The sequence below is a fragment of the Ailuropoda melanoleuca genome, chromosome 9 (genome assembly GCF_002007445.2).
Source record: "Ailuropoda melanoleuca isolate Jingjing chromosome 9, ASM200744v2, whole genome shotgun sequence".
Taxonomy (NCBI): Eukaryota; Metazoa; Chordata; class Mammalia; order Carnivora; family Ursidae; genus Ailuropoda; species Ailuropoda melanoleuca.
The window spans coordinates 54759287-54771452 of record NC_048226.1 but is presented as its reverse complement, the minus strand read 5'-3'; the positions used below and the strand labels follow the sequence as shown (position 1 = coordinate 54771452).

Sequence of the window (12166 nt, the reverse complement as noted above, 5' to 3'; positions counted from 1 at the left end):
TCCAAAACCATGCCTTAATTACCACATAAAAATCGAATGCTGCAGAATTGGTTTTGCAACAGATGATTTACACCTGAAGTCCAGGTGTAGTTATTGCAGTTACCCACCAAATCTTTTCAAACTGAAAATGTTCAAAACTGAACTAAAGCTTCTTTCTAAAGAGGTACTCCTTTCTGCAGTTGCTACATCATTGCATAGCTCCAGCATTTTCCCCAAATCAGTAACACATCAGAAGCCTGGGAGAGCACAACAAATGTGTTTGCTCTGGCTCCATGGATATCTTTATAACTACAGTAAATGTATTTGCGAAATGCGGCAACGAGGGAATAAAGATAGTGTTATTGATAGATACGGGTTGGAAAAGGTAGTAAATGTGAGACAAGAACCTTCAGGTATCAAGAGAAATAAGCCACGGGCTCAAAATCTTTAGAAATTATTATCAAGGAAACCTCTCTGTTAACCTCAAGGGAAGAATGATATAAAAAAAAAAAGCTGAAGGAATAGAAATTTGATGAGATTTTTAAAAAGCTGAAGAATAAAATGCTTCAACTTTCTTGATTTCGATCTTTTTGGAAAACAAGACAAGATCTGCCACAAAAGAGTTAAGGCATTGTGCACAGAAGTGGAAGCTTGAAAAGTGTTTTGAGTATTTAGAAGGTTGGTAAAAGTATTATCTAGAAATTATTCAATGCTAACTTTCCTTTGATATACATAATCAATGGGACATATGAAATAGAATGATATTTGTCTCACATTTTAATCAGCATGCTTCTGAGCTCTCCATTAAGGTAAAAAATCTCCACTCCAGGCTCCTTTTTTAACACGTACCTCTCCTTATTGACAATTTTCTATATGGACTGTTTCATATGCTTGTATGTCTCCCCTACCACTAACTGATCTCAGACTGTAAGATGCAGGAAGTCAGAGACTGTATTCACTTTTATCCACCATTTCACCTATGACACAGCAATAATAACTCAAATATTTGTTGAACGAATGTCTGTTATTTGTATAATCCTTCTGACCTCTTAAACTGATTTATATTTCACCTTGTATTATTTAGTAACCTTAATGCCAAATTGAAAATCCTCTGTATCGTAACTCCTTTGACTAAACAGTTAGTATTTTTTTATACACCGTGCATTCAACCTCATACGTTGGGATATGCCAACCTAATACACTTTCTTGAAAGTGTTTACTCATTAATGCAACTGACTCAATCCACTCTAAAATAATGACACAACAGCAACTGCAATAAGTTAAAAAAAAAATCCTGGAGACCATACCTCCAATAATTTCTTTAGCCACAAAGTACAAAAAACATGTTCTTTACCAGAAATTTCTTTTCGTGCTAATTGTCTAATTTACAGCTAACAATTTATCACAATTTACAATTCTCATAATAGAAAAGAAACCATCATAAATCACAATCCTCATAAAAGAAAAGACAGGGTTTTTTTGCATATGTCTAAACACATTTTTCTCTCTTTCCAGCCCTTCATTACGCTAGAGCTATTTGCCCTCAGAAATTTTATATTAGACACTTTCTGATGTGTCTAAACTTGTTTTATACAATTTTAAATGTTTTTAAAAAGCAGTTACCTTTACATCAGTGGTTTTTCTATTTATTTCAAGGAAAGATAGCTGAGTACAGTGTCTATCACATTCACCACACAAAACTTAGTTTAAATAAATAAAGATATTTCTAAAAACCAAAGTTTTCTTAGCAAACACACTTGCAGAATGTACATTTGCAGAGATGTTTCTTTTCCTTTTTTTTTTTTAAGATTTATTTATTTATTTGAGAGAGGGTGAGTGACGCCTCACAGGGCTGAATCTCAGGACCCTGAGATCATGACCTGAGCAGAAATCAGGAGTCCGATGCTTAACTGACTGAGCCACCCAGGTGCCCCGCAAAGATGTTTCTTCACAATGTCATGAGACTGGGCTTGTCACCTTCAAAAATCAAGAAATCAAGACAAACAAAAATCGAGATAAGCCTGAGAGATTATTACATACTACAATTGCAAAGGTATTTCATAGGTAGTAACCTACAGAATTTGAAATTGCATTGGAGGAACTTGTTGCACACATACAATTCTTTCAAGAGCTAGAAAATGTACTGAGCACCGTTCAATTTGCTCATGAATATGTACTTACCCAATTTCCTGGTTATAACAACAGACTATAACTGATTAATACACATTCCTAGTGGGGAAAAATAATTAGATTTTTTTTAAAGATTTTTATTTATTTAACTGACAGAGATAGAGACAGCCAGTGAGAGAGGGAACACAAGCAGGGGGAGTGGGAGAGGAAGAAGCAGGCTCACAGCAGAGGAGCCTGATGTGGGGCTTGATCCCATAATGCCGGGATCAGGCCCTGAGCCGAAGGCAGACGCTTAACCGCTGCGCCACCCAGGCGCCCCTAGAAATTTATTTTTCCTAAACGAGTCTTACTACTTTTGTTACAAATATATATATTTTTTTTACTCAAACAATTCCAAAGATTTCCAAACTTGGGGTAAATAGAATAAAGACCTTTTACGGGCACAAGCATGAAACTCCTGAAGTGGAAAGTATTGTCTGTTAGAATTTTGTCCCCAGGTGATTTAATCTTTGTACATTGAAATAATCTTTAGTCAATAGTCAAGTTTACTGCTAACCCTCCATTTCCTTCCCATTTTAAATTTTGTAGTAAAGATGGTGCCTATGGTGGTGAANCGCCACCCAGGTGCCCCTAGAAATTTATTTTTCCTAAACGAGTCTTACTACTTTTGTTACAAATATATATATTTTTTTACTCAAACAATTCCAAAGATTTCCAAACTTGGGGTAAATAGAATAAAGACCTTTATGGGCAAAAGCATGAAACTACTGAAGTGGAAAGTATTGTCTGTTAGAATTTTGTCCCCAGGTGATTTAATCTTTCTACATTGAAATAATCTTTAGTCAATAGTAAAGTTTACTGCTAACCCTCCATTTCCTTCCCATTTTAAATTTTGTAGTAAAGATGGTGCCTATGGTGGTGAAATTGGTAAAAACCTGAAATTAATGCATTATTGTCAACTATAAAACAAATCAATTATTAAAACAGGAAAGCAACCCATATCTTATTTCGTCCCATACCTCGTAATAAAGAGAATCTCATAATAAAGAGATTCTTAATGCCATCAGAAACAATAACTCCCTGAAATAGAAATCACTTTGAAAGGAACAGGAATTTCATATTAATAAACCAAATTCTGTGGCGCCTGGGTGGCTCAGTCGGTTAAGTGTTTGCCTCTGGCTCCGGTCATGATCCTGCAGTCCTGGAATCAAGCCCCATGTTGGGCTCGAATCTGCTTCTCCCTCTCCCTCGCCCCTTACTCCTGCTGTGCTCTCTCTCTCTCTCAGGTGGATAAATAAAATCTTAAAAAAAAATAAACCAAATTCCATTTTATTCTTTTAAGCAGAGATTTTTAAAAATTAATCTTGTTATAACAGCTTAAGATGATAGTATTTATAATAATATTAATACCAATAACAGTTCATATAAAAAGAACTTATTTGCATAATATGCGGGTTTCATATACTAGATCAACATAATAAATGTAAGATAAATAATAATGGTTTAGAGACTATAAATATATAAAAATATCATTTCTCGAAATGGCACTCACTTCATCTAATAGGGTGAAATGTTAAAATTTTCTCAATTTATGGGGCGCCTGGGTGGCACAGCGGTTAAGCGTCTGCCTTCGGCTCAGGGCGTGATCCCGGCGTTATNAGGTTTCATATACTAGATCAACATAATAAATGAAAGATAAATAATAATGGTTTAGAGACTATAAATATATAAAAATATCATTTCTCGAAATGGCACTCACTTCATCTAATGGGGTGAAATATTAAAATTCTCAATTTAAAATGATTCCTAGTATTAATGAAAACTCAAAGGACATTGTTAAAAGAAATGTGCACAAAATAAACACACAAACAAAAATTAAATACATAGGATACTGGATGTTATATTTAAAATACTTTACCATATAAGATTATTCTCCTAAAAGAAGTAAAATAAAGTAGAAGATTTCATTTGTTAAAACACACAAAAATTAAAAAACAGTTTAAAGATCTATTAGAAAAAGTAATAAATATAATTTACATTTGAATATTTTGTACTAAATATTGCCAATTGCATATATTTACTTTTAAATTTTCACTTAGCTCTTCATAAAAGTATTTTAAAGTTTATTAAATACTACTACTACTATTATTATTATTATTATTATTATTATTATTCTTAGCTTTTAGGATCTAAGGTATCCCTTCTAGCAGATTTGAATATATTCTAACATTATTGACCTAACTGGATTTGCTACTAAATGCAAAACTTTTTCTTTGATATTCTTTTATTTTTAAGTATAGAACTTAGAGTCTTCTTATGACGAGCACCAAGTAATGTACAGAAGTGTTGAATCACTATATTGTATACCTAAACTGATATAACACTGTATGTTAACCGTATTGGAATTAAAATACAACACTTAAAAAAATAGATCAATTAGAGTCTTCTTAAGAATCTGTAGCACAGTGAGGGGCCTGCGTGGCTTGGTGGGTTGAGCATCTGACTCTTGGTTTCAGCTCAGGTTGTGATCTCATGGGTCGTAAGACCAAGTCCCAGGCTCCCTGCTCAGCAGGGATTCTGCTTGTGAGTCTCTCCCTGTTTCTGCCCCTCCCCCCACTCTGTCTCTCTCAAATAAATAAATCTTTAAAAAATAATCTGTAGCACAAATATTGCATTACATATTGAGAATTCAATTCTTTTTTTTTTTTTTTTGACTGAACTCAACGTCCAGCATGGGGCTTGAACTCACAATCTGGAGATCAAGAGTCAGTCACATGCTCTACTGACTAAGTCACCCAGGTGCCTTCAGAGTTTAATTCTTCAAAAAATCTGAATAAGGCAGTTTCAAAAGGCAGAAGGAAGCAAAAATAAATCTAACTATTAATATATGGATTATTCTAGAGGAACCTGGATACTCCTCTCCCCCCCATCCCCATAGAGAAGTACAAGAACATAAAGAACTACAAGAAATTAATTTAAAGCTTCCTAATTTTTCCTTCATTTTTGGATGAAAGAGTACTAAAGCTGTGACTCACCAAGGTCAAGGATTTTGGTATGCCACAAGAAGAATTTGCAGCATCGTTTTTCAAAGACAATTCCATTAAAATAAATCCTTGTAAGTGAGCAAACTAGTAGGTAGTCCACATAAAACAGTTTCCTGAATAAAATAATGTTTTTGGAGCTGTCAGAATAAAAGAGAGATTTGGGGAAAGAATGAATAAGTCAAATCTTTTTTTCTTTCTCAACCAGACTCTAAATAGTGGCCAGATTGATTCCACTAAATGATGTGAACTCATCTTTTTTTTTTCATATTTGATCTCACATTCCAGGAAGCCTCCTCACTGCCCACTGAATAAGCATTGTCTTCCCTTGTATTCAAATCTCTCTCTGATTTGATCAAACTCCTTCCAGTCTGACGTCCCCAGCTCATTTATGTATTTTATGTATCCCAGTCAAATGGAGTAGATCCCAAAACACTAAATACTTTTCTTGACCTTTTAGTTCTCATAGTTGTCTTTGCCTGGAAAATTCTCTATGTGCCAAACCATCCCCTCCTTTAGCTCAATTTAAAGCCTTTCTCAAACTCCCAGAGAGAAGAGTTACACTTTTCTGAACTCCCTTGGGACTTTTCTTTTCATCTTTCTTCTGCCATCATTTGTCCTCTTGTTTTATGAAAATTCATATTTTATCTCTCTTAAAAGAGAAAATGAGAGCAGCATACCTTACACATACTGGTATGTTATAGCCAAAGACACAAGAGCTTCTGATTGGCTGAATACATGGTGAAGAATTTGAATGATCAAAGGGAAGGAATGAATTGGAAAAATCTATTTTTCCAAGTCCATATGTATGTGACTGCTCAGAGGACAAGAAATTAGCCAACCCAGAGTAAACTATTAAAATATTTTGTAAAAAAAAAAGACAAAGATTGAAGTACCGATCATGAATAAAGCCATAAAAATATTTCCACTGAGAAATATGCAATTCCACATAATAAACACACTCATTTCTATGTATAAGCCATTGCCCAAGTATTATAATTCAATATACCCTCAGAATTACCAGATTTCTTTTATATAACTGACACTCCATAGTATTCTTTTTAAAAACAGCCAAGTAAATGTCCCAAGAACATTACCAATATAATTCATTTTATCCTCATAATATCCCTTGAGACATGCTAGTATACACATTTTATTGTTTATTTTATTTTTTTCCAAAGATTTTATTTATTCATTTGAAGGGGAGAGAGACAGAGATAGCACAAGCAGGCGGAGAGACAGAGGCAGAGAGAGAAGCAGACTCCCCACTGAGCTGGGAGCCCTGATGTGGGGCTCAATCCCAGGACCATTTGAGCCACCCAGGTGCCCCAAGTATCCCCATTTTATAGACACAGAACTGATGCTAAAAAAGGTTAGGAAATTGCCCAAATTCACAGTTAGGATATACAATGTCTATGCCACATCTTTCAAACGAGGTTTGCTCTATTAAAATGCCTGCTTATTTATTTTTGTAGAATGTGGGTTGTATTACAATTCTATACATCCAAATTTATGGTAATGTGACATTTGGGAGACTGAGAAACTTCTAATCCTTTGTGTTATTTTTTGTTTTACTTTAAAAAGCTTCAAATAAAAAACTGTACCATATTTCTGTTTATATCCATTACTTTTCAATATATGAATTCAATATATTTTTCACCGGGTGTAGTGTAATTTGATTTTCTATTAAAAAAAAAAAACAAAAACACACAACTAGAAAACCAACATAACTTTTAGGAGAAAACCTACTTCTGAGACCATGCCCATGTACTTATCCCAGTTTCACAAAAGAATCTCAAAGTCAAGAGGCAATGCCCAATGTTAAGAAATAGTGACAGTGGTGAACAAGTGACACCAAAATGCCCTTTCTGATACATCAACTGGGTTTGATTTGAGGAAGTCTACCATGACATCTGCACTTCAGGGAGGGTGAGCTCCTGCTTCCATGATCGTGATCAACAACCAAAGCTTTCTATGCTAACAAGCCAAGTTTGATTGTAATTCGTTGGTGTGTAATCATCCCTCTAACATATAATTATACACAATGACTAGTAAATTAGGGACAAACAACAACAACAGAAAAGGACACGGAATAACTTTCAGATTTAAAGAGGCAGGCTATGGGACACAAGCTGGCATTCTGCTGGTGCACGGCTGGTGTGTCATAAGAGCTACCCTGAAAGATCACTCAGAGTAGCATTGGGAAAATAAGCAGCATTCACATCTGATGTCTCTCACAACAGGCAGGCAGGCCACAATGTCAGTAAAACATCAAATTGCCAGCAAGATTTCATGTTGCTACTAAAATTTGAAGTGTGCAATTACTTTAATTTTATACCTTTCTTGTTCAGCTCAAAAAGGCTTTTTTTTGGCAACGGGAAAAAAAATCCTTCACAATCAGTCACATTTTGGCCTTTCAATCCCACATGTTTCAGGAAAACCACCTCCTGTTTTTAATTTCATCTCAAACTCTATGACTACAAACATTACAAAGTTATATTTTTTGAAAACTCTGTCCTTGGGAATTCACTTTTCATCTGAAAGCAAGAGATAAAGATTTCCAAAATCATGGTGCAGGACTTAAGAGAACTATTAAAATGCTACTGTCTATATTCTATGCTAAGAGATGTATATCTTTATTCAACCAAGTAATTTAATAATGTTATTTTGTAAAAGAAATTATTTTAATTTTTTCTTAAAATAGGTTAATTGGATTTCAATACAATTAAAAACATCTTTTCTTCAATATATCAATAAAAACGAACAAATTGCTGATAAATACAACAGCATGGATGAATCTTAAAGAATACTATGAAAAGTGAAGGAAACCACACTGGTGTGATTCCATTTATATAACATTCTGGAAAAGGCAAAACTACAGGACACAAAGTAGATCAGTGCTAACTAGGGGCAGGCCACAAAAAGGCAGTGGGAATATGTGAGGGGATGGAATTGCTGTATACCATGATTGTGGTGGTGTGTACATAACTATGTGACCTGTCAAAACCAACAGAACTGTGCGCTCAAAAGGGTGATTTTTATTGTATGTAAATTATTCTTCAGTGAACCTAACTTAAAGATTATTTTCCCATACGTTTCCACATTAATTTCTCAAAACTCATTAGAAGAGATATGGGACAAGTATGGTCTTTATTATCTTACAGAGGAGTAACTTGATGCTCAAAGAAGATAAATAACTTACTTGAGGACAACCAGCTAATATGTATCGGATACCTTTTAAGTCTGGGTCTTCCTGATGCCAAATCCAGTATTTTTTCTATTAGACTACACTGCCCTTTGGATACCATGGAATAATGTTCAATTCAATTAAAATTAGTCAATTAAAATTAGTCCTCTTNGTATCGGATACCTTTTAAGTCTGGGTCTTCCTGATGCCAAATCCAGTATTTTTTCTATTAGACTACACTGCCTCTTTGGATACCATGGAATAATGTTCAATTCAATTAAAATTAGTCAATTAAAATTAGTCCTCTTCTCCTACACACCCTCCTCAAGGCATCTCATATTGAAATTTTCCATACTTATAAAGCAATATTGAATATGACCACCAGGCAAATTTTAATTTCATAATAAATTTAATATAATGGTGCAGAACTCCATTTTGGCAGTGAAAATACCAGTGATTTAAGGCATAATTAATAGGGGATGTTGTCTAGGGCATAGAAAGTAAATAGACCATTGTGCATTATATCAGATGGATGACTTCTAGAGAAATATGCTTCTCTCTCAGGAACTATAATTTTGAGAGGAGCGCAAAAAAAAAATGAAATTGCACCCTGATAAAGGTACATCAATGTTGTAGTAGGGATGTTTGAAGGAACAGGACAGGGTTAAACTGAGAGAAGGAGTGAGAGGCACTTTAACATCAAAATCAAAGATACAGAAAGGGAAATGGATGTTTGTATATTGCCCAAGAGCATGGAACTAAGATCTTATAATTTTAACCTAAGTAAAATACAACTTCTTGGATAAATATCTGACAATAGTGAGTATGCAATATATATTGAATGAATGAATGCATTATAACTTGAGTTATTCAACACAAGGATGGCTTGCTTTATGAAGCTGTCACCTACCACTTAATGAGGATTTGATAAGCTGCAGGGATGCTATGGAATTAGACAGGTGGATAGAAAAACATGAAAGATTTTTTTTTTTGTAACTACAGTATGGTGGGGAAAAAATTGGAGTAGAGAGTAGAGATTACTTTGAATCCATGCAATTTGTGAGTGGGACTAGAAAGTCCGAAAAATAGATAAAAATATTTTTTAAATGAAACCCTTTTCAACAAATGATGCTGGAACAACTGGATCTACATGCCAAAAAAAAAAAAGAATCTAAACACAGATCTTACATCTTTTAAAAAATTAACTCAAAATGGATCATAGACCTAAATGTAAAATGAAGAACTATAGCATTCCTAGACAACAACATAGTTGAAAATCTAGTTGACTTTCTAGATACAAAACCTAAACGTAAAATGCAAGACTATAAAACTCCTAGGAGATAACACGGTTTGGAAATCTAGGTGGTGGTGACTTTCTAAATACAAAACCAATAGCATAGTCCATGCAAAAAAAAAATATATATATATATATATGTTGGATTTAATTAAAATTAAAACTTCTGCTCTGGGACAGGCTCTCTTCAGAGAATAGAATGAGTCACAGAATGGAAGAAAATATTTGCAAAATAGATATCTGAGAGACGATTGGTATCCAAACTACACAAAGAACTCTTATAACTCAAGAATAAGAAAACAAACAATCCAATTTAAAAAATGGGAAAAATAACCTCAATAGTCACTCACCAAAGCAGATATACAAATGACCAAAAAGAATATGAAAAGATGCTCAACATCATATGTCAACGGGGGATTGCAAATGAAAACAACAGTGAGATACCACTACACAGCTATTACAATGGCTACAGTCCAAAACACAGCAGTGAGTGCTAGCAAGGAAGTGGAGCTAAAGGAACTTTCTTTCATTGCTGGAAGGAACAGAAAACGGTGTTGTGATTTGGGCAAATGTATTACTAGGGCAGTGAAAATATTCTCTATGACCCTATAATGGCAGATACCTGTCATTACACGTTTATCAAAACTCATAGAATATACAACATAGGGTGAACGCTAATGTAAACAATGGAATTTAGTTAATATAATATCAATATTGATACATCAATCTAACAAATGTACCACCCTCAAGCAAGATGCTAATAACGGGGGGGGGGGCATAAAAGCTTATATAATCTTAATGCTTAGGAGTTAACAAAAGTTTCTAAAAACGTTAAATGATATTTCAAAGAACCTAATCCAAGTTATCACAGATGTGTTAAATATAAACTTAAAAAATAATGATTTTGTGCCACGGACAACCTCCCTCTCTGATCTCTTTCATGACTATACATTTAATAGACTTGTGAATTAACAGGTGAAAAAATACAGTGTTATTTCAAATTTTATTTTACAATTTTACAAGTTCCTCGCTTCTTCCTGAAACCAAGATTTTGCAGACACTGCACTTATGGGATATGCTCATTTATCTATGTTTAATGTAAGTTATTTCTTTATTGTCAATTATGCTGAAGATGTAAAACAGAATGGCCATTCATTTTAGTTTGAATTATGTGGGCCTTCTAACATTGTATATTATTCTTCATTAGATTTCTCTTGGAAGACTCATTCTTGCAATATTCTCTTAATTTATATCAGTGAATATGTTTTATTTATGATAACAGATAAAAGTTCTTAGTGGGTACATCTGTCAAGACTGGTCTTCTTTTCAAATGAAAGAAGAAGATCCTACATTTGTATTTATTAAATTTTATTGCAAACTATCTAAAACATGGTTTCTATGTTTGAAAGAATGGAGTTTCAGGGATTATCTAAAAGTGCTTTTTAAAAATACTTTTCCCTTTAGTAGGAAAAATTCATGGTACATCGGTCCATTTCATACCTATGTAAATAATGCACATGCACTGAGATACATTCAAAAAGCACTTTAACAAAAAAAGAAGAGAATATAAATTGCTTGCAATCCAATCCTACCACCTGTTATATCCACTACTGATATTTTGGAGTGTACTTTCTTACCACTTCACCTTGCCTGCATTATGTAGTTATATATATAAAACCACACACACACACACACACACACACACACACACCCTTTTATAATTCTCTTTCCCCTGGCCCCAAGCTCATTATTTTGAACACACTTCCAAGTCAGTAAAAAAAAAAAAATTTACAACTTTTATACTTATATTTGTTACAATAATAGTTTGATTTTTAAAATTTCCAAATGGTAATACATTGTTTAAAAATTTTTGAGTATAGTTGACACACAATGTTACATTAGTTTCAGATGTACAACATAATGATTTGACTTCTCTGTACTTGATGCTATGCTCACCACAAGTGTAGCTACCATCTGTCACCACATACTCTATTACAATCTCATTGACTAAATTCCCTATGCTGTGACTTTTATTCCCATGACTTGCTGATTTCATAACTGAAAGCTTGTATCTTCCACTCTCCTTCACACCCATTTTGCCCATCTCCCAAGCCCCTTCCCTCTGGCAACCATCAGTTTGTTCTCTGTGTTTATAGATCTGATTCTTTTTGTTTATTCATTTGTTCTGTTTTTAGATTCCACATTTGAGTAAAATCATATGGTATTTGCCTTTCTCAGTCTGACTTATGTCATTCTCATGATTCAAAATTCATAAAGAATCAAAAGATAAATGATAAAATGCTATGAAAGTCTGTTCATTGTTGTCTCTCTCACCACCCAAATTCTCTTCTCACCAGCAACTAATGCTATTATTTTCTTGTAAATTTATCTGAAAAATAAGTTATACATATATTTGGGTAAACACATGTATGGATTTTCTCACTTTTTATATAGATGGCATTATATCACAGACTCTGTTCAGAACTTTGCTGTTTTTCTTTTTAAATTAACCATGTATTGTGAAGGATCGTTCAC

General features: G+C 33.8%; 1 protein-coding gene across 10 annotated transcripts in view; it reads right to left on the bottom strand.

The window, feature by feature from the left end:
* Positions 1 to 12166, bottom strand: part of RALYL (RALY RNA binding protein like) — a 711504-nt gene that overhangs the window by 436015 nt on the left and 263323 nt on the right. The window lies entirely within an intron of this gene.